The sequence below is a fragment of the Atractosteus spatula genome, chromosome 8, assembly GCF_055471065.1.
Source record: "Atractosteus spatula isolate fAtrSpa1 chromosome 8, fAtrSpa1.hap1, whole genome shotgun sequence".
NCBI classification, from domain to species: domain Eukaryota; kingdom Metazoa; phylum Chordata; class Actinopteri; order Semionotiformes; family Lepisosteidae; genus Atractosteus; species Atractosteus spatula.
In genome coordinates, this window is record NC_142713.1 from 52,117,617 (window position 1) to 52,142,239 (window position 24,623).

Here is a 24,623-nt window from a genome sequence, read left to right on the forward strand (position 1 = left end):
AATCCATCACAGGGCAGACACACAGGCATGCACACATTCATACCAGAGCCAATCTTAGAAACTAATTAATCAACCAGTACATCTTTGGACTGTGTGAGGAAACTAGAGAACCTAGTGAAAACCTACTGTATGTAAAGGCTGGGAGAACATGTAAACTCCACCCACCCCTGATCTGGAATTGATCAGCTGGGCAGCAATGCTAACCAAATGCTCCAAAAATGTATATATTTTTAAGATAGTTGAGCTTACTTTTTTAATTTCACAACAACAGCCAAAAATAGCAGCTTGAGATTTTGTATCATACATCCAGGTCTCAACATTTGTCTTAGTGTACCACTTTCACTCACATATGAATATTAATATACTAGTACTAATTATGAAACTGTTACACTAAATTACTCTAATCTTACGTTTATGAGTGAATCATACTGTATGTTCTTCATAAACGGGAAATAATGTTCTTCCAAATGTGCCTAAGAAAATAAATCAAACTGTACTCTTACAATCCAAAACCACATTGGAAATAGCCATCACTTTCCTGCTGAAGATCCTAAGGTAAGGCAATAATTTAAAAATGAAATTTCCAAAACAACTACAGATGTGTTTAAAATGCTACTCTTTATTTATAAAAGTAGGAGTAATATGAGATCTTTATACTGCAATTCTTACAATGCCTTATGCTGTTGTTATTTTTTTGTACATGCTGGCCTGAAAACTGCTAAGAGAAACTCATTATATCTGATTGCAGTTAAATCAAGAATTTCCATTTTCAATACTTCCTATACTTTCATAAAACCATAACCAGTGTTCTGTAAACTGTTCCTGACTTGAACGTATCTCTTTGTCAGATGATTATTTATTAGCTGTTAAAGACCGATTTATGAAATGCGTTAACTTTTATTTGGTTGCACACTTAGCTTTTAGAAAAATGTTCTTTTTAGTGTGTACTTAGTACTTAGTAGTTACTTGATCCACAAGTGTCATCCAGCTATCGCTTGAAAAAATTCATGGTTTCAAGAAAACCAAGACTTCAACATCATGACTGGATAGCGTGCTTCATATTCCTACCACCCTTTGTGTGGAAATTGCCTCATAATCTCATATTTAAATATTCTTCCACATACAGTAGTGTCCACTTGTAAACTCTGGCTTCAGTTTCAGTGAAGAGGTTCACTGGATTGACTTTGTGAAAGCCTTCGATTCTGAAAAATTAGATCAGTCCTTATTGTAGTCTATTATATTTGAGACTTAAATATTCAGCTCTTTTACCCTGTCAGTGTAGAGCATTATCTTAAGCCCCTGAAGTTATTTGGTTGCTATTCTCTGGTCTGGTTCCAAAGCAGCATTATCTTTTTTGCAGTGTAACCAAAATTGCACACAATATTGTAAATGAGGTTTTTTTTTATGTAATGTGCAATTTTAACATCCTCCCCCTTCTTTAAATTCTTTAAATTTGATATATTTAAACATTTTATTTGCTTTTTATATTACTGTTCCAAAAATTATTGAGATGTAATGGCATTATTTTTTTTATAAATAGCCTCTTCAAGATTTTTTTATTTTGTATTTTAGATTTCTTTTTACTACCTGCATGTGTTACCTTCACTCATTAAAATGAAATGTTATCTGCTGTTCTTAAAATTTTATCTAAACCTTTTTGAATTTCAGTTGCTGCTTCTACAGAGTTTTTGTGAACCTCATTGTTAGGCAAAATTCCTTTTTTTATCGAAGAGTCCTCACAACAAGCTGTCATCCTGTTCTAATAGACAAGGGAAATCTCTCTTCCTAAATTCATTTAATCTTATTTCCCTAGTCTGGCCTGTCAATTACCAAATGACCTGAACCAAATATTACCAAGATACTGTATGTTCTTCTTGTATGCTAAAATATCAGCCCTGGAAGATGTTGCAGAAAGAACATTATAACATGTCTAATTCAGAAGTTCCATTCAACCAATTATCCATTTTCTGAATGCTTCTTCCAGTTCCTACAGGCAACAAGGCACAGTACATCCTGGACGGAATTCCATCACAGGGCATACAGTACAGGCTAGTACTGCAGAAAACTTCATTTAACAACATTATCAGAAGGAAATACCAAGATACATCTGTGTTTGCAAGAAAGATGTCTGGCACAGAAAAGAGATTATTCTACCACGGCCATGGCAGTCACAGAAGAAAATATAATTTTTTTTCCTATAGTACCTAATACTGTACAAAGCAAATACTCAACTGCTCTATATTTCTACATCTACATTTGGGTATTGACTGCAGACATGACTTATTTACTATCTACAGTATACAAGACTTCTGACATTTGATACGAATAAATAAAAGCAGTGGTCTTATTACAGATCCCTTTGGTACTCCACTACATATGTCACCCAAGTTTAAATATTCTATATCAGTATTTTGTACTTTCTATTCATCAACCAACTGTCAATCAAAACACACATATTTCTCTAAATGCCAATTGCCTGTAACTCATAAATTAATCTTTTATAAGAAACTTTATTAAAGGCCTTTTGAAAGTGTAAATATACCATGTTGTATGGCATATTTGTACTTTGCTTTCTCAAACAACTCTAACAGGCTAGTTCAAAAAAACCTACTGTACAGCAACATTTCTAAATTTAGAAATCTGTGATCCTGTAGTTTCGTTCTAATAATTAATTCCATAACCCTTTCATGTAACAACAGTCAGTTATTGGTCCATAATTACTTAGTACTGTGTATTTTATTTTCTTTAAATCAATTAAATTCTGTTAGCAATTCTCTGTTCTGTGAGTACTACCCCTGTCTCGAGAGACCATTGAAAGAAAAGAAAATGCAGATCCCAGTCTCCAGCAACTGAACACTGGACATTGCCTTGTTTTAAAGGAGCTTTAAGCCAAACTATCCAGAAGCCCCAATGTCTTTATAGACAGTGTCATCTATTGCCGATTTTTTCCTCCTAGAAACAATGTCACTCCTTTTTCAGGTGAACACAAAATCTTTAAAAAGTTTATTTTTTTCTAAAATATTTTGATATTTACACATTTTAACACTATAAACTTACTATACCTCTATAATTTAACATTTCCTGCAATCTCCAATTCACCTTTCATTTCAAATAAAAAAAAAATTGCCTTGTTGTATACTTTACTTGGTATGTTTAACCTCTCCAGTAATGACTGCATTACATCCACACCTCACCTGAGTTTTAATCTCACATAGAGGATGGGCATTTCATATTCTGCTGAAAACCTAATTAAAGAATTGGCTCAGGCTTCTGTAAGATTTGGGGTTGCCTTTGAAGAGGACAAATTTGACGGTCAATAATGTTTGATTTTATTAGTGTTTGATTCAGCAAAATGAACGGTAAGCTCAAAATTAATTGAGTTTGAGTCTGACTGTGGGAGCAAAACATGGTCATTGAACATGTGAATGATGTTTTGAGACGCCTACTATTTAATACACTGGTGGTGAGATTGACAGCAACAAAGCTTGATCTTATCAGATTTCAGAAGTTAACTAAGTCTGGGCCTGGTCTTTTACTGGGATGGCAGACCTCTAAAGTTACCAAACTGCTAGACAAAATATCAGTATGTGTACAGGGGAAACTGTGATGTACAGTAGAAGGTTCCAACCTTCAGATTAAATGGCCCAATGTTTGAAAACGTGGGTTCCTAGGTTCCAATCCTGGCTGACTGTTACCAAGAGTAAAGGTGTTAACAACCCCCATTTCCTAGCCAAGTACTACTCTCTAAAAAATTGATGAAGGTCTTGCTTATTTCTGTATTGGGTCTGCTGTGTAGTAGAGTTCCTGGCACTCAGTAGACATTGTATTTCAGTGGTGAACTTCTCCTCTTATATGTAAAGCACTTTAGTATTCTTTGGGATGAAAAGTAATAAATGCACATAATAAGACTTTGCTGCTTTAAAATATGGGAAATGTTACACATACTCCATACTTACATAATTAATTGGGAATCCATCCCTTGTCAATCAACAGATATTTTTCTTTGTTCACTTCAAGCCCTGAAATACTGAATTGAACATTGAGAAACTGTGCCAAATTGTAATTCTTAACCAAATCAGCTACTTTGATTCTAATTGTTTTCTCTCTTCTGTACTTAAAATGGTAAAATCTTAAAAGTTCAAATTATACACTCTATATATCTTCTTTCTTTTCTAGATCGTTAACAGGGTTTTATAAAGTGGTCCCAAGTTATTTTTCCCTGAGGTGTATTCAGTCAGTAAAATGTTTTTAAAGTTATTCAATGAAATGTTCTGACTTCTTTGCTCATCACAAAAGATGTACTGTATATGCTTACATATTTCAAAAGATGTGTGACCATAAATCAAGAGAAGAAGATAAAAATCAGCTGATTTCTCTTTTTTAATCCAACATGCAGTTTTAATTTGCTTTCTTCCAAGTGAATTAAGGACAATAATATTTTGAGTGTTCTTCCAGTATTTCTTTCAACTTATTAATGTAGATTACTGTATATAAAGATGATTTGAAAGCAATGAAACATAGTACTGTATATTACTTTTTAATAATGCATTCTAGTGTCCAGAGGCTTGTTTTACAGTGCTGCAATGTCAGATACCACAGCTCAGCTAAGTTTATGGTGCTGTACATTGTGGACTTTATTAATAAATAGCTTGAGGGGGGGTCACCTCTACCCTTGTAAGTATGGTTTATCTTCAGGACATTGAGTAATATGTAAAATTACTGCAATTCATGCAGGAGTAAGATAACAATTAACCATATTGTGCCTTGTATCTCATGGAGTCAATTGAAATTCTTTATTCCTCTTAGTTTTTATACATTATAATTTTTCTACACTATACACTACTGGACATTTTCTTCTGTTTTGATTAAAGCTTTTCTGAAATGACACAAAACAAAGGTAATAAAAAAGAACAAGCTTTTATTCTTTTTAGAAATGTAAGAACTACAGTAGCTTACCACATATGCACTGCATAACTTTAATTTTCATTTTTATAAATAATCTATTCAGGTTTTCTAAGTTGTTTGCTAGCCTTGTACAGTATGTACAGGTATTGATATTTTTATAGTACATACATTTGAAAAGATCAAATATTATTTTTAGTATTTATATCCTTCCAGTAATTAGTGTAAACCTGGCCAGTAAGCAAAAATGGCAAGTAATGGCAAAGTATTGCAAGTCAAGCTCATGACTGTTCACTGTATGAAGTTTTTAAACAGAAGTTTAGCATCATAATCTCTCCTACTTCCACTCTCTTACACAAAATGAATATCTCACCTACTGAGCATCCTCTTTGTACATCTTTTTACACACCTGTCCCTTCACCTCATCTTCACTCTTGCAGCAGCTCCCAGGCTCATTCCTTGCAAAGTGAATATATGTAGCCTTGTACTCATGGTAAGGTTTTCGTTTCTTCAGCCAAATAAACATTCAGTACATTCCATCTCTACTTCACATTAGGACTTGACCAAATAAAATGAACCCTGTGATATACTCCAGAGAATACATATGAAAGCTAATAGAAAGTGCTTTTAAATCTGGGAACAGGGGGTACTTCTGTAAACTATAAGTAGTGGGAATTTCGAACAAGCTAATAGCGGTGTTATCAAAGCCAATACCCTGGTTTATTTCCAGATCAATTAGCTAATAACTATCAGATGGGCCTGATGGGCCAAATGGCCTACTCTCATTTACATACATTCTTATGAGTGCCTACCATGATGAGGGCATGAACCCAGTTCTGTTATTGTATGACCAAACCGAAGCATTGGCTCATTCCCTAGAGCATTCACATATGCTATGACATACTAAATGTATGTTAGCAGAGGCCTGCAAGGAGCAGATGTGTGTTAGTCACTCTGTATCCACTTGTCTCCTGTAAATTAACGACTCCTGTGTGCCTGCAATCTTGATGAGAAACAATCTGCCTCTCCAGTTGGTGGTAAGTCTCCTGTTAGGCACTGTGGAGATTTCAGTCAAAAAATGGATGTCTTTTTACAGAGAATGGAGGAATGTGGAAGGAACCTTTCTTCATGATATACAGTATACTAAGCCTGAAAATATAACTGGCGGCTCTAGTTTAAAAAAAAATCTTTTATTTTTTTGCTTTCTATGAACGTTATTTAATATAGCATTGAAAATAAATAAAAAAATAATAAAACACTGGGAGAAAATGTAACCATGACCTGAGTTCTTCCAAGAACCTAGTTCTTCCAATCTGCAGGTCACCATGTCACCAGTGTTTTCTTTCTAGGCAAGTCAACAACTTGCTTCTTAGTGCTTTCTTCTATACTTCTACAATAGTGATAACATTCCAAATAACAGGAATGTTAATTTTAATGAACATAATGTTTAGATTAATGCCCTAACATAACCTAGAATATTGCCCCTAAAGTTGTAAATTAACACTTTTAAATTTTATACTTCTCTTAATTCTTCTCCAAGTTTACTGTGATCTTCACATATAAAACATAAAAAATAATTTGTAAAAAATAAAAATAATTCTGTCAAACATGAAAGAAATAGCAAAATACTTTTATTGACTTGGTGTATCTTTAAAAAAACTTAAAAACTTAAAAAACAAACCAGGATATAATCAATGGGATAGAACCACTGGGAAATTGTAACCATAACAGAGTATCTTTAGATATATAGTTTAACACTCAAAAGTGTGAGCACAAAATTAGTGTTATAAGTTTAAAAAAGCAGAGTATGGTGGAATAAGGCAGAGCTTACAAGCAATGAACTGGGAGCAGATGGATGCAGAGTCAAAAGATTGTTTTTACTTCAAAATTGTGATATTAAAGGCTCAAAATGATTTCAAACCTATTCCAGGAAAATATGCCCAAAATCGTTAAATGGAGATTACACACAGACTGCATGAAAGGGTCCATGACTCACAGATAGAAAAAGTATACAGTACATAGACCTACAGGCACAACTGAAAACAAAATTAGACTTGCTAAGAGAGAGACAGAATATTGCAATGCACCTTTTCTAGTACTACAACACTAAAAGAACAGCAAAGTGGAAAATAATAATTTGGGACGTAATAGGGGATTTAAAACAGAAGATGATATGGATATAGTTAACATTATTAATAAATCATACAGATAGTTAATAACAAATAGTGCAAATCACCTGGGTTTGATGGTATGGTACTTTCTTATTCATACTTAAGGAAATAAGAAATATTATTCATAGATGCATAGCTAGAATATCTCAAGTGTCAATTAGAATGGGATCAGTACACACAGGTTAGAAAATCGCAAATGTAACATCAATCTACAAAAAGGGGGACAACAGTATTTATTTTCCATGTAAACAAATGGAAATGATAGCTAAAGCCAAATTAAAATAATAATTAGAAAAGAAGAATATTTGAGAGATAAGCAACTTAAGTTAAAAAGGGAAGGTTCTAGTATAATTGTCCAAAGCAAAGACATTGGATAACACTAAAGTATAAGGCTTGATAACTTATTAATAGTTATTAGTTATAACTATTATCAGTCTATAACTGTTCTATCAGTCGGTGGTAGCGAGCACCATTTTCTACGCAGTGGTATGCTGGGGCCCTGGGATTAGAGCAGTGGATTCTAAAAGGCTGAACAAGCTCATCAGGAGAGCAAGCTCTGTCATTGGGTTCAGCCTGGACCCCTTGGAGGTAGTGGCTGAGAGGAGAATGGTGTCCAAACTAGAGGCCATCATGGACAACATCTCCCATCCCCTCTATGACAGGCTTGTAGAAATGAAGAGCACGTTCAGCAATAGACTGATTCATCCACGGTGCGACAGGGAGCGCTACAGGAGGTCATTCTTGCCTTCTGCCATAAGACTGTACAATGCATCCACCTTGCGTCTGGGCAGAGGCAACATTGACAGTGACCTGTTTCTGGACTGAACACACCTACACATCTACTGCTACATCTGTTCTCTTTCTTTTCCCGTTTACAACCCTTTTTTGTGCAATATATGCCAGGGACCCGTGCAATACATTTATATTTATATCTATATCTATATTTACATCTATATTTATGTTCATATGTGTGATACGATTTTTCTGCGTACTGTTCTGTTCTAGTTTGTTCTTTGTGTGCCCGGACTGTGAGTAACTCTTTTAGTGCACCCCTCACTGTACTGATTGTATTGTATGTATTGTACTATTATTATTATTGTATCATTCGTTAACACTGTGGCTGTGTTGTCTGTGTAAAGCTGCTGTTACACTGCAATTTCCCTCCCGGGATCAAAAAAGTATCTATCTATCATTATTAGTTAGTTATAGTTAGTAATAATTAGCAATGTAAACTTTAGCAGGAGGTATCCCATTCACGTACAAGCCAGGCTCATTTTCTTAGCCTCAGCAGGTTGCCAGTTTTGAGTTGCAGGATTATATACAGTTGCTAAAATAAAGCATGTGCATAACCACTATCTGTGGAGATGTGTATAGTGGTGTGCTGCAGGGATCAGTTCAGGACCTATGCCTAAACTGATCTATATCACTGATATATATAAATTCTGATATAGTTTGCAAATTAGCCACATCTGCTAATGATACTAAAACTAGGGGTGTGGCAAACACAGAAACAACAGCAAGGGAGTTAAAAAAGACTTAGACTAAACCATGGATTGGGTTGACACTTGGCGAATAACATTCAACACAGATAACTGCAGACAGTAGAAAGATACTGTACACTATACATATTGCACATGTGCTTCTGTGATGCAGGAATTTACACACAAAAGGGATCTGATTGTTTATGTTGATTTTCTGTGTCACCTTCAATACAATATGGGGCAACAATAAAAAAAAGCAAATATACAGTAATGCTTGCGTATAGACTGTAGCAAAAAATGTGCAATTTAAATCCAGGTAATTTATCCTTAAGCTCTGCAATGCACCAGTAAGATATCATCTGAAATACTGTCTTCCGTTTCAGTCACCATACCACAGAAATTATATTATAGCCTTTGAGCAAAAGAATGATTCCTGGTTTCAAGGGACTATATGGTCAGGCTGAGAGAGATAAATCTCTTTAGCCTACAACTAAAAAAGATTTCATTCACGTAGTGTATGTGAAATCCTAAAGGGTATACAGAATATATAAAACCTAGGGGACCATTTCACACTCACCAGTGGAACAAGGACACACAATTATCACAATTAGACACTTAGGAATTAATTTACATCACAGTTGGTAACATGTGGCAGAAGACTAGGCTTATGGCACCTTTAAGAAAAGCTGGATGAAATTCTACTTTTACTAAGCTACTGAACTACTGTACCAAACAAGAAAAATGGGCTGAATGTCCCACTCATGTTTGTTTGCAGCTTTTGACACTTGATTGCAACATCCTCCTAAACTCTTACAAATTAGAATATTAGAATACTGTGTGGTAAACCACTTTCACAAAATATAACTTTGCTTTCAGGATCCTGAATGACAATATGAACTATTTACAGGATACTAAAATGTATCTTCAGTAAAATAAAAAGTCAGAAAAGTATAAAGGTTGTACTGTACTTATGGAACGAAAAGATACGACCACTAAGAAGAAGGAAATCCTTATAATAGCATGCACAGATCTTTAGTATTATAGCAGATGTTCTAATGTTTTATTTAATTGTGCCTACTCCTTTTCAGAGTAAGGTTCTGCTGTGTTGGATATTGGTAAAGTGAAAATTACTTTCATCCAGACCCCCAAGGAAAAGAGCTATAAGGTCATGTATCTCTATAATGAAGACTCAAGCATATACTGTACATAGTTAGTAGGACTTTGTTTCAAAAACATGGTAACACCCAGTTGCTGAATCTTTAATGAGTACACTCTTTCATTTGAAGCTTTAGGGCTGAAACTGACAGCGCTGACTACTTTCCACGGTAGATCAAAGAATATATTCTTGTACTGTACTTATAATACAGCTCAAATAGTTTTTAATAGGTTATACATTTCGCAAGGGTTTTGTCTGATTCTATAATTATGTTTCAATCACAATGCTTTTTAAACCCTGAGCAATGACAAAAGAATTCTGTTATTACAAGGCTTGATCAACAAGATCTTTTCAGTGCTTAATAGGGTTGGAAAAGATTATCAGTAAAAGATTTCATGTAGGTTAGTAGTATTATCACAGTGGTCCTTTTTCTAGGATTAATTAGGGTTTTAAAAGGTAGCTACATACCAAGTCAGAGGGAAATGGATTTGTACTGTATATTGGGGATCTGGCAGACATGAAACATACAGTCAACAGAGTGTCAGAACACATAAAACCTACAGTATACTTGTTTGTACTGTATTTCTTAAACCATATCCTTCAGTAAACAGTACTTATAGTGTCTATCTAAATTTGGTATTTGATTTAGTTATTTTCAATGTTAAATTGATCATTTTATTCTAGGGTCCTCACAATGCACTGTAGTGAGATTGTTTTTGTAAATTTCCAGCTTCCAGACTGACCTGCCACTAGAGGCTGTTTAGGGCTTACAGTATATTATTGTAAATAGACATACTGGGTGGTGATTAGATAACTGGTCAAGGGTTTCAAGGACACATTCTAACATGAATGTGATGACTGGAATGTTTGGGTATATAAAGGAATTTTTTATCTTGCTTAGGCTTTTATTAGCAGACTGTGTTTTCATCTGTGCAGATTTTCTGATACACTTCTTAAGTGCTTGTGAATTTTTAATGTTCTGACCCATGGAGCCAAATTACTTAGGCTGGGATCTGTCACAATTGGATTGACATACTGAAGGGACAATCAATGCATTTATCCTATACACAATTATTTTGAAATCCATAATTCACATAGTGTTTTCCCAATTACAATATAATATGATACATCAGATAAACTTGCAGAATGTTGTAAGAGGTGGGTTTAATTATTCAGAAGGCACACTTACACACATATAGTAGATATGTAACAGTATTGCACCAGTAATCTACTTTCACAGTTATGTTTCATGTCTTTTTTTGTGTTTTTCACTTCATTTTTTCAAATCTGCATTTTGAGAGCTAATCTTTTATAAGGAACTTTATCAAAGCCGTCTGAAAATCTAAATATACTATAGCAGATGTTGAGTTTGTATCCATTAGTATTGTGGCTTGTTCAAAGAACATTAACAAGTTACTATGAGTAACTGTATGTGTTTTTAAGTACAATTGGTAAAATATAACCAGGCCATGGATATTTAAGATCCTAGGTACTTTTAGCACTTTTAACACTTCTGCCTCATCTGTGCTAATAACATTTAATATAAATCCTTATTTATTACCTCCATTACAATATTCATTTCTCTCGACCTTTACAATTTAAAGACAGGGGAGGTGCAGTAGCTCTGTGGCTAAGGATCTGTGCCTGTGGCTGGAAGGTTGCCTGTTCAAATCCTGTGGCTGGCAGAGGAATCCTACTCCGTTGGGCCCCTGCACAAGGCTCTTAACCCCAACTGCTCTAGGGGTGCTGTATAAGTGGCTGACCCTGTGCTCTGACTCCAAGCTTCTCTCTGTCTGTGTGCCTCATGGAGAGCAAGTTGGGGTATGTGAAAATTCAAATTTCTAAAACAAGAAATTGTATATGGCTTATCTTATTATTCCCATTCTTACTGTTCTTGAAGGTGCTATTATTTTTAAATTATTTTATAAAGTGTTATTTTGACTATATATTCTCTGTAATTTTTTAATTGATTTATTAAACCCTTTGGGCCATTGTTATCTACAGTACTCTTTTTCTTGCAAAGTCTTTGGATGAATCAGTTTTCTGCATCAAGCAGAATGCCTGTTAACATCCATTATCTAGAGATTCTGAATTTGTCTTATCCGATTCTACTTCTCTCCGTTCTTCATAATCTTCTTTCCTGCTTGTTTACAAATTGTACAGTTTGAGAATACTTCAAAGCAGACCACATTAAGATCAAAGTTAAACCCTCATGGTTCTTTACTGTATATTGATTGTTCAAAAAGCCTAGATACAAATAGACATTCCCTCTAGTACTGTATATGTACCGAGTGAAGAAGCAAACATTGGTCATTTTTACAATTTCAGTTTTAGCTGGTGACATCCCTCATGGTTTTTCGCAATCTATGTGAGGAAAATGAATTCTCTCAATAACCACTTCTTCCTTTCGATATGCATTCCGTATTTCATTATGTAATACTGCATTATAAATTATATCTGAATGTACTGTCCTGCAACATATTTCTAACACTATGCATTTTAAAAGATTGAAGGTCTGACCCAAATAGATTGTGATTGATATGGGTTAACTTCTCTTTTTGATGTACAGTATAGTGCTATACTTCCATCTCTTTCATCTATCTTGCAGCTTCAGAGCACTGTGTATTCACTGTTATATTCTTAACCATCACTCTGTTAACCACGTGTCAGTGATTCCAATTGCATCATAATTGCCTGTCATTGCAATAGCTTCTATAACTTGTGTTTTATTCCTAATATGCCTGGCATTTAGGTATAAGCATTTCATTACCTGACTAGACAATCCTGCCCAGAACATCAAATTTGAACCTTCCCAGAGACTAATCTAATTATACATAACAATTAGAATATTGTTATGCACACCAGAACCACACTCACTGACGTCTTTTATGGTGGTATGCTGAAAATATTGAATCTTTTATGTGATTCTGGCATAAATCCTGATTAAGCAGATGCAGGTGTTAAAAATGTTTCATAATGACACTTGTTTAATGAAATGTAGGATTCACTTCTGTGTTCATTTTTGCTTATATACAAACTGTGAGGCATAGCAGTGCTACACAAACTACAAAACATGTCTGTCAGCAGCTTTTTGTACTATTGTCATTTAATAGATTGTAATTATGCTTAATGTGACATAAATCAATTTTTTTTTTGTTTCCAAATACCTAATTTCTTGGAATTCTTGGAATAAGCATTCCGTAATTTCTCTATAAAATTGACTTTCATATTATAGAAAAGAGTGACAGATTGAAAGAGATACTAAAGTCTGATTTAGTGAAGAAACATTCATTTAATCTGCCCTTTTATCAACACATTAGTGCATCTTTCGTAGATTCTCTACTGGATGCTGATAATAGTAGGCAATACATATTTATAAAAATGTTTACATTTAGGTTAAATACTTTTCAAGCCACAGTATACTGTATCTGACTAAAAACATACACTGTGTATATATGTGATACAGTATGTATGGTACAGTACATCAGTATAGTGCTGTATGTTTGCTGCTTTCTCTGAGATTTAAGACAATTATTTTTGTATGAGACAATCCATTACTACAATGATTTTAATTATGTAACACTGCCTGACTCTAGTCAGTAGGTCCATCCAAGTGGCTGAATAACAAATTTCCACTAAGCATTTCCACAGAATTTGGAGTAAGACAGCAAATCAAGTCATCCTGTCAACACTACAGTTCTCCTTTTCATGCTGTGTTAATGTACTCACGGGTCTGAAGTTCAACCATAACACATTCTGCTAAATGCTTCGCTTATTACAGGGACTCATCCACAGTGCAAGTTGTCAGAGATGCTTGTTAGGAAAGAATATATTTTTACAAAGCTGGCAGCACTAAGTCAAGCAGAAAGTGTTTCAAACCTAACATGTCTGTGCCTGTCACAATTTAGTTTCTTCAGTTTTGAGGTCTGTGGATTATGTAATGAATCGCCCTGTTTCACATAGCCTTTTCAAACAACACACTTGATGCAGGCTAACTATTCCCAACAAGGCATGAACTGAATACAACAAGAGTCAAAACCATGATTTTGTTTTAAAAATAGTAGTTTTAGTAGGTTGTAAGGACATTTTCAGGCAACTAAAGCTAGCAGTGCTCCTTAACTTTGGACAGTGAATATGCCAAAGTGCAAATAAACCTAAACCTAAAGCACTGTTGAAGAAACTTTTTCCCTTTCCCTTAAAAGACAGTCAGAAGTTTCATACAGATGGGAGTGAAACACACAGAGATGATTGGTGTATTTTTCTCAAAGTGATTAAATTAAAACATTCCATAATATTTTTCTGTTATCCATCACACTTCCCTGTGCTTATCAGATCGGCAGCATTCTAAAATCATGCTCATCTTCCTCTTCCATACTTGCCAGAGAAAACTTTTCTTTTAATACAATTATTTACGTACAGTAGTCGCCCTGGTGTCCAGCATACTTTCATTCCAGTTCAAACCAGTTCTGTATGTCCACCTTATAAAATACTGCAGTGTCAGCAGAGAAAGTATGTACAAGGTTCACAAAGACCACCTCAAACAAATAATTGTGATCAAGGTCACTCTGACAATAGCTACACAGAGGTAGTGCCATGCGTACACCTAATGGAGGGGCTGATGAAAAATGAAAAAAAGGAATGTTTTTCTGCAAGATCCCAAATGCCACGATTCCAGCTGCCTGTGATGAAGACTCATTTTCTGTAACACAGCACCACAATATTCATGGCTGCTCCACATTTTCAAGACAGGTGATCATGAATAACCAGCATGTGTTGAAATGCAAATGGAGTTTCATTATGTAATCCTATAATCACATACAATACCCCTACATTTGACTGAACCCCAGCACTGAGCAATTGAGTTTGAGTTGAGCTCAGATACTGATTTGGCTTTAACCTGCTTTGTTTACTGAAAGATAACTTGCCAATAAGAAAAAAAGCCTTTGGAATCCCCTTAGTGGATTGAATAAGCTAAGGAGCTCCTGCAAGAGTGGGGTTGGTGTGGAGGAAGGGGGTGTAGAATGATAACTCTCAAGAAATAACATAATAAGGTATACAAATGAGAAGTTAGGCATTCAGCTCATCTAGCTCACTTGGCTTTCAATAGCTAAATGACCTGAGGATCTCTCTTTTAAGATTCTACTCATTTCTTAAAATTAGCAAGGTTATCGGTTTCTAAAACATAGCTGGACATCTTCCAAGATTCCCACAACCCCTTGTGTAAAAATGTGTCTCTCATTTTCAGTTTTAAGTTTTCAGTACTCTCCTGTAATTTCCATGTGTCCCCTCTCATCCAGGTTTTTGCAGTTGATTCTAAAATAAAACATGTCATTGCCTCTAAGGATTTTAAATATTTGAATCAGGTCCCCTTGTAAATGTCTGTGTCCCAAACTAAAAAAAAAGTTTTTAGTTTTTCATAGTAGGACTTTCAACTTGGAAATGTGTTTGGTTGCTCTTCTCTGGACTAATTTCAGACAAAGAATTATTATTATTATTATTAATTTTAGTCCTTTCAACAATAGTAATGAATAATAATGGAGACAAAATAAAGATAAAGTAAGAGTTTTCTTTAATACTCTAGCTTTGCTTACTCACTCTGATGGAGCTGAAAGTGTCTGGCACCTTCCAAAGTCCTCTTTCTCCATCTGATTCACCAGGGCCATAATTTTCCAGGAGTTGATATGGATGTTGCTTTTCTTAATGTTAGCTTTGTCCATATATTTGAAACGCTTCAGATATCCTCCTCTAGTTGTAATTTCCTTGGTAGAAACATGGGAGATGATAATTTAGATGCCGCACAGTCAGTGTTGACACATTAGATTTTGTGGGGGTGCTGAATTGGTCCTGGAATAGATGGGCAGAAAGGAGGCACAAGGGACAAAGGAGAGAGAGCTTGTATTACCTAAGGTGGTAGTGTTCTGGACTTACTCCAGGCATATAGTCCTCAGCCAGTGGGGCAGGCAAAAACTGGAGGCAGATTGGACATAGTAGAGGACTCAGAAGGTAGAAATAGGGGTAGGGGGGACAGAGCTTTGTGAAAGAGGTACTGTATAGTGGTGATAATCTTCCACCTTGGCTTTGTTGCAGAGAACAGGGTATGGGGAGTAGAAGGGACCGCATTGTGTGGGACTGATGGAAATGAAGTGGAGACTATAGGCAATTGAAGGACTACACCGAGATTTGCTCTTCCTTTAGTGCGGCTGGAGGAGGGAATATTGGACAGAGCTGTTTTCAGGAGAGCGCTGCTGCTTGATTTCTTTTCTAGGACATTTGTGTTGGGTAACCGGGGATGATGATGTTGCTGTTTTGGTAGGTGTTTGTCCTTAGTAGATACCTTTTTCCCTCTTATTTCATTAAGTGTAAAGAATGATAATTGACGGCAGTGGTTGGAGGAATAAAGACTGCATAAGTGTAGTCTTTATTTTTCCAATAGCTATCATTATCTTATTATCGATTATCTTGTGCTGCTCTGTGGGTGCACTGTTGGTTCTGGGAAGTACAATGAACCTGTTATGAGAAGGAGGGTCCTAGAACCTGTAAAATGGTAAATGATTTAGTTGGCTACAGTATTGGGGTCACTACTGTGACAAATGCACCTTAATTTATTCCATGGCCTGTGACTGGAGTTATTTTAAAATTGGATCCAAGCAAACTGTTCAGCAGAAGTGACCCACATAACAGAGTCCACCCTATTAATGCTGACCTGACATTATACATTGCCCATGTTTCATGAGAAAACCTTATTAGAAAAAGTTGTTCATTACCCTTATTTATATATATCTGGGAATGGTGGAAGGTTAGCCCTTGCTAAACAAATGTTGAGCATTTGTTAGAAACTCTAATTATTAGAGAGTATGTGTAATATTGTCGGAAACCCTAATTATTAGAGAGTATGTATAATATAGTATTAAATTAAAAACTCAGAAACTGACAATTCCAGTTTAATTATATGCACAACTGCAAACACTGTGCCTTTCCTGTTTACCATTAGAAAAGCTTGGACATTAAATCTATATTAAGTAAGACAGCTTGTATTGCCTAATGAGATGTTTTAGATTGCAAAGCAGTGGGGAGACTCAAGTCAAAATTCCATGTTACAGCAATCTTTTCAAATTAATTATATTTCTGACTGCTTATTGCTTAGGACAAGGCTTGTGTCAGAACAAAACTAATTCAGTTTTCTCATTTTGACCTTCAGCCTCCTCTAGCTAAAGTCGCATAGGTAAATAAATGAATTTTGACTATACTGTGACTGATACCCTGTTTCTTTTCAGTCAGCTGCAGTGAAGGACACAACAAATGATGCCTAAAAAGATTATGTTCACATATATATGACTTTATTATCATGTATTTATGAATATCGAGAAAAAATACACTTCCTTTTGTTTAGAAAAATATTGTTAAGCGACCAATACAAGATGATAGTAGGGTAGTAACTACTGGTATACAAAACAATTGAACACTAAATTTGTTTTAAAAAATAACTATACTAGACAGGTGTATCATAAACTGTAAAAAAATTCAATATTATATTGCAAATCGGTATACAGGTTAGTATGCTGTTATTGAGCATGTAGCATAATGGATGTGAAAGCATGCCCAGTTGTATGTTCATGAGGAATACCAACACACAATAATTAAATGCATTGATAAATGCTTGATGAGTGTTTAGTCATTCTAAATTTAGCTTAAACCACTTAAGTGAGGTCTGACCTCTTGGCCATAGAACAAGGAGTCTAGGACCCTTAAAAGAATGAAGCTGGACCCCATAGCACCAATGCACAACTAAAGGAAAAACATAGAAAAGCTGAGTAAAAGTATTGTGATATATTGCTTGGACTGTTGAGCTCATTCAAAGATTACTAGAACGCTGGAGGACTACTTGTTTAAGTACATTGGCATTAGTATTTATGTAGGTGAGGTAGGCCTCTGATGACCAGCACCCAAGTTGCTTAATGAGATAGTCAGAGACTAGCACAGATGAGAGTCATTTGAGTTGATGGAAGAATTTTGAATGAATAAAAGCCAATTTTTTTTTCTAATTGTGACCCAAAAGAGATGGAAACATTTGTAAGAAGAGCAGATGAAGTTGGGCAGGGGGGGCTGGGTAGTAGGGACTCCCACTGAGTATTATCAGACACCTTACAGTATGTAAAAAAATCACATAAACATTAATATTTTTCACTTTATATTTCAGCAGTAATAGTGAATCAAAGATATGTCTGTAGATGTTCTTTCTGCCAGTCTTCTGTCGGTCAAGCACCACACACACTCCTAAATGTTATCCAGCTGTTCTGGAGTTCTTTACATTTTCCTGTATACTTCTTCTTGAACATATATAGCATATTTCTACCTATGTAGTGTTGATATTTTGATGTACGATTCAGATGATTTATTCCCTCTTATCAACTGTGTGCTCAAGCATAACAACATATAAGAGATATTATAGTACAAGCAAGATAAGATTATTTTGCTCAAATAGCCCCTTTGGTTGCTAGTAGCTTATTCATCTGAGGATCCATCCAGATACCTTCACAACATGACTGGATGACGTATTCCATACTTTTTCCACTACACTCTTTCTAAAGAAGTGCTGCTTATTCTCAGTATTAAATGTATGTCAATTAACAAAGGACAGGATTTGTCAATGCCTTTAAGGATTTTCAATACTTGGATCCAGAACATTTGTATTCCTTTCTGTTGAAGACTGTTCTAGACAACACCGTCAAATTTGTTTTCAGCATATAGCCACACGTGCTAACACGCACTTTTTCTTCATTGGGTAATCTGTGCAATCTGTATTACTGACTGAAAGAGTGCAATTAAATCCATTGAGAGTAGCCTTAGGCCAAGTTACATAATTGATTTCCTATGAACCCTAGTCAAACACATAAACCTCTTTTGTTAGCATGAACAGGCCATTTTATTCAAAAAGTGAGTTATAAGACAAATCGGCTTCTATGTCATCATATCATTATTGAATAACGCCATTTACTTGTGTATTTATTTTGGAATTATTAAATTATGAATTAGTTTGGCTGTGCTCCTGGTGAAGTTTCTTTTGTACTACAAAATAAGATTTTTACAACTGATATGAGTGGTGTATTTTTTACTGTAAACAAATTGTTTTATTTTTTTAATGAGCACCATGATATTTTGCAAAAAAGATAGCCAACATGTTAACCCATTACACATCCCCTCTCACCGTAAACGTCCAGGCACTAATTAATCAATTGTCATCCCACGTGCTCTTCCCTATTTATACCCTCTCACTCCACTCAGTCTCCGCTCACTATTGAGGTTCCCTCTCCCGAGCTCAACCCTCACTTTACCTTTTTGGGAAAGAGCACGTTAAACCTAGTCGTTTTTTGGTTCTCGAAACCCTTGCTCAATCCCTTGACTACGGCATCGCTTTACATTTTTTAGGATTTGGTTACTTTTGGAACTTTCCGGAACCTTTCCGGGATAAATCTACCAAAGCCTTGCACAGGGTCCTAACCAGCCACTTCGCTGCAACTCCTGACATAAGCATTTCATTAGCTGACTACTAACTACTTTTTTTCCTATAATATTTAAATATCTAAAATTATCTTACCTTGCAGTTATGCCAGACTCCTTAGAAAGTTATGAATATTCAATTTACTTAATCCAATAAGTCTCTCCTGAGCTGATGGGAAGATAACCTACATGCCTGAATATCTAAGTATCATGATCTTATGGATTTAGTTCCCATTTGCTTTTTAGCTATTTTCCTCACCAAATTAAATCCTGTTACAGTGCATAAAAATAGTAATTGATATAAGGAAGATTATTATAATTACACATTCCGCTCTGTCAAGAAATACTACTTTATATTTGCATTCTTCTTGACATGTTTTTTGGTGTGTGAGTGGTTGAGGGGGAATGCTGACCATAGTAGGTAATTAATGCAATTTTAATGTCTTGAATTAATATACTGGTGTGGTTTTATTTGATCTAAATAGTACACACCTTCAAGATATTAACATTGCATTACTTACCTGATATGCCCACCATTCTCTCTCAACCTCGGACCACTGATAAAATTAAAAGATAAAATTCCAGGTGTTTTTTTTTCAATCTTATTTAATTAAAAACACATCCATTACAATAAATAATTAGGAAAAATGCATTCTTTAGACTGTAGGAGGTCTAAATGGAGCAGTGCTCTTGTGCAGTGATCCCTGGTTTAGCAAGGTCACAAGACTGAATTATTTTTCTGCTGGTGTTAATCTTAATACAAGGCTTTCACAAAATATTTGCAGAGATGAATTGTACATTTCAAGTGATCATGCTGTTCTGGTTTCCATTTTTGTGTAAGCAAAAGACAGCAGTCTTTTATAATAACCAATGCAGAGCAGTGGACTTGTCTTACAACAGCACTTGTCCTACAGCATTCCTGTATGTGTTTAGAATTTGGCCTGTGAATATTTATGCACCTTTTCAGTCATAAATGAAAAAAAAACATTCATATTCCAATTTCCCTCATTGAATCCAATTTCATTACAAAGTTATCAAAACGCCATGCAAGAAGACTGTTGCAAGATCATGTATCGAGTCAGCAGAGCTACAAACCTTTTTTAAACTGCAAAGGAAAAAGTAATGGTTTATTCCATGCTAAAGAGAGAAGCAAGGAAGCACAAAATTTCAGCTGTGGAGCCTTCTTCGGGGTCTTCACACACAGCTACAGTACCTACTTGATTTTTTAAAAAACTGTTCAACCCTTTTTTGCATAGACATACTGTATCAATAACTAAAGTACATTTTTGAGGTGACCGCAGTAGTGAGGAAGGGAAGAATGCATTGTTTTTCAACTTAGTTCCATTGCACATCCTCACACTTTCAGTAACCATTCACATTGCTACGGATACCCTTGTCATAAAATGATGTTGGTTGGCCCCTGAGACAATGTTTTGCCTCTTGAACGTTATTGTTATCACTCAAGTTGAAACATCAGAAAGTTTTCTTCATTAGGCCAAATAGATGGGGCTCCAGCTGTTACACTGCAGGTGTTGATGAAAACCCAAGTGCCTGACTTTGTGTTTCTGAGAGATTCCAGAGAGTGGAAGAGGCCGTGAACTGAAGGGCTCATGACAAGACATGAGCAGGCAGGCAGGCTGACAACTGGGGAGAGAGAAAGGCTGCCGAAAGACTGTGTCAGGACTGTGTGGAGTGAAGGTAGCGAGGTAGCAGGTCGAACTGGTGAGGGCTGTCAGTGAAGAATTTAAGAAGGGGAATCTCCACGAGAGTGAAGCTGTTGTTAACTCCCGCTTGCAGCTGGGAGAAGAGCATAGAGTTAGCTCTAGGGAGCTCAACGTCAGATCATTGGTCGGCAGGAGAGTTAAACCTTAAATAGGCAGGTGCTTGATTACTACAGTAGATTGGCTGCTTGATTATTTGATTGATGGTGGAACAAAGACAGCCTGAGTGCATTCTCACAGGACTGGTGCACAGCCGAGCAATCATGGGAATGGCCTAGATTCCCATGACAATATTGGGCTGTGAGCAATGTTCCCTCTGAGATGTGTGCGTGTGCGCACGCACACAGGTTATGAAATCAGTGCACATAGGAAATTGAACTGCTCACAAAAAATTTAATTCTCTTCCAAAAAATGATGATAATAAACAAACATGGTCGTCAATTGAAAAATGTGAAATCGATCACATGAGACTGGCTGCGAGAGGCCCAATGTGGCTGTGTGCATTATTGTTGCAACTGGATAATTGATATCTATGCTCTCGTAGTGTCGAACCTCGCTGCTCGTGCTCGCTCGGCACTCAGTCTCTATGACTGGGCTCGTTGAATCGCTGTCCCGGTCTTTTGGATCCTTCTATGAGGATGACTATATTAACAAAAAATAATTTCAATTTTCAATTTTACATACACTCAATTTAGTGCGCACTGTCACTGGGAAAAAAAATGTGTACAACTTGAAATTTTTGCTCACACAGTGCCATTACAAATTAGAAGAACGTTGGCTGTGAGCTGCTCCCAGCCTGGGTGTAACACCTGCAGTATGAGATCTAGACTGTTGGTCTGATGGTGTCATTGGTTTAAAGGTTGGTAAGGTGGCCATTTGAAATCCAGCTTCTCAATGCATTGCGCGGTAGCCCTTACTTTGTAGGGCACTTCTGGTATGTTGATATGTTACAGAAATGCAACACATTTTACTTTGTATCACTGAAAAAGTCTTTGAACTATATGTACATGTATTTGTCTTTGACAAGTTCGGCACTCACTTAGCACACCACTTATTGAAACTCTTTTACATATTATACCAGGTACTGTACCATGAAAGAAACCTACAATGGCAGTTGCTAGTCTGCCAGTCCTGTCACTTTGCTCATTATGGCAACAGATACCAGTCAATTGATCAGCGCACAGTCTTCGGTCCATTTTCAAACTGTTAACTCCATCTGTACGTGTATTTCAATGAGATCTGATAAGACTGTACTATATCATTAAGACCTACTACCATTCCATTTAACCATATTTAAAAGGGAAGTTCAATATTACATGACACACAAAATTGGCACTTGAATATTGCGCATTGTACAATCATAGAATTGTACAATTTACTTTATGAACTGACTTGTCCTTGTACATAATGTACAGTATATCTACATAACAATGCTGACATTCAATTAGCCAAAACATTTTTTCTTTCTTTTGTTGCTTTCTCTCCTTGTAAATTCTTTAGTAGGTATGGCACTGATGCTACTGGCCTAATCAAAGTACACTCTTGTTCACTACACAGTACAGGGAGATACAGTAGCTGTGCTCTGACATCTCATTGATTTTTTTATCAAGTCAATCTTAAGAAAGTGTAAAACTGTGAAGGCCCATATGTTTGCTTTGATAAATTACCAAACACTATGAGATCTGACCATTTTTTTTACATGTATGTTGTGTGATATCTCAAAAGACATCTCTAAAGTTCTAGTAAAAAACAATACAGTATCAAGATACTGTACGATATCCAGCATACTATGTATGTTATGTCAAGTGTGCCATTCTACATGGGGTGAATTATAAAACCTAGGTATAAATTATGATAACATCAAAAGAGTTAGATGATCCTCTCTTTCTAACCTGGACAGATTTCCTGTAGTATTTCATTCCTTCACATTTGTTGTGGCACTTATTAAGTATTCTTGAGTCACATTGTCCAGCAGTATAAATACTGGAATTCTAAGGGTACTTATCACATAACGTCTTTCAGCTGAATACAATGACACCAAGTACTTCAGAGGTTAGCCAGGTATTGAATACTCAATTCAGCCCTCAGCGCCTTCCTACATTGTGTCTCTGCTATTTTAACAGCAACCCCTGACATATTTTCAGGAATGTACTGTATTAAGACACAAAAGCTTTAACATTAAATCTGGATTTTCATTTTGACTGAGATTAAACTCATTTATGCCTTGCCTGCTTTAGGCATAGGGGATTAACTATGTATTTTGTTACTCCAGAGTAATAATAATTCTTTGCATTTGCAGAGTGCTTTTCATCCCAAAGGATCCATAAGTGCTTAACATTCTGTATAGGAGAGGGCCTATTTTCATTCAACACTGAAATGATCACTTACTGAATGATATGGAGCTGTCACTACACCGTGAAAGGGAAAGCCAGTGCAGGGCAGACACAGAGATAACTTACCCTCACCAATTTACCCAGCCGGCATGTCCTCAGACCATAGGAGAAAACCCATGGTAGCATGGAGAAAATACGCAAACTCTACACAGAAGATCCCACAGCCCAAAACCAAACTGGGGACTCAAGATCTGTGAGGTAGTTACTCAAACTTCCATGCCAACATATTACTCTTGCACAATATGTAAATTACAGATATGTACAGTGTGACCCAAAACCTAAGTTAATGGAAGTATCTTGAAACAGTGCCAAGAGCCCATGGTAGTCATAATCTCATGACCAACTTCATGGCGTGATAGAATTTCTAAAATATCTTTTAATTGAGGCATTGCACCACCTACATTTTAGTTTTTAAAAAAACTAACAAAAATATATGGCTACACAGAACCCACTTGTGATTATATTGGCATGTTATCAAAGTAACAGTTGTTGATGGATTCCAAAAAATAATTGACAACCTCTGTTTATTGACTCTTTTGGGACTCACTTATGTTATTTCATAGTAATCCATATGCTAGGCCTTTAAACCAGGTATTAAGATGTAAGTACATAAACAGGTCCCAGCAGTGCAAAACAAAACAACTGAACAGTACAACAGCCATTTTACAGTCAATAAGAGAGCCCTTAATTTCTTGATGTAGAAAATTGTAAGGAATTCCAGCAAATACAGAGTAATAATTTCTTCTGAATGTTAGTGTTTCATGTTAGAATTTGGCTCCATGATATAAATTATAGTCTTTCTGCATGTAAGGTCCCCAAATCTAGTTTGTAATTTTCAACATGAGTTTTAATAGGACGTGTATAGAGGCATAATCTGTTCTTCCTGCCATATTGGTTTTTAACAACTGTAGGATTGGCCAGGTTATTTAAAACGTGATGATGACCATGATGTACTAGTTAAATGGAATCAGCAGGGAAGCAGTGAAAAAACGTTCTCGTGTAGGAACCAATAGCACAGTGAAACCGAGGGGTAAAAAACAAATCCGAGAGGTTGATCAAAAGATAACAGATACTAAGTGGTTTAATTTTTTGATGATCTTCACTCATTCAGGAAAATGAATAAGAGGCGAAAGATTTTGTTTTTGTTCCAGAATTCTAGTGGCCTATTTTATTATTCATTTTATTGTGTACTGCAGGCCCAAGGGGGAAAGTTCAAAGCAGCCTTTGACATAGGCAGACAAGACCCATGGTTGTGCTTGAGCATCCTCCCAAATTACAATTTGCAAAGCTGGTTTTAGGGC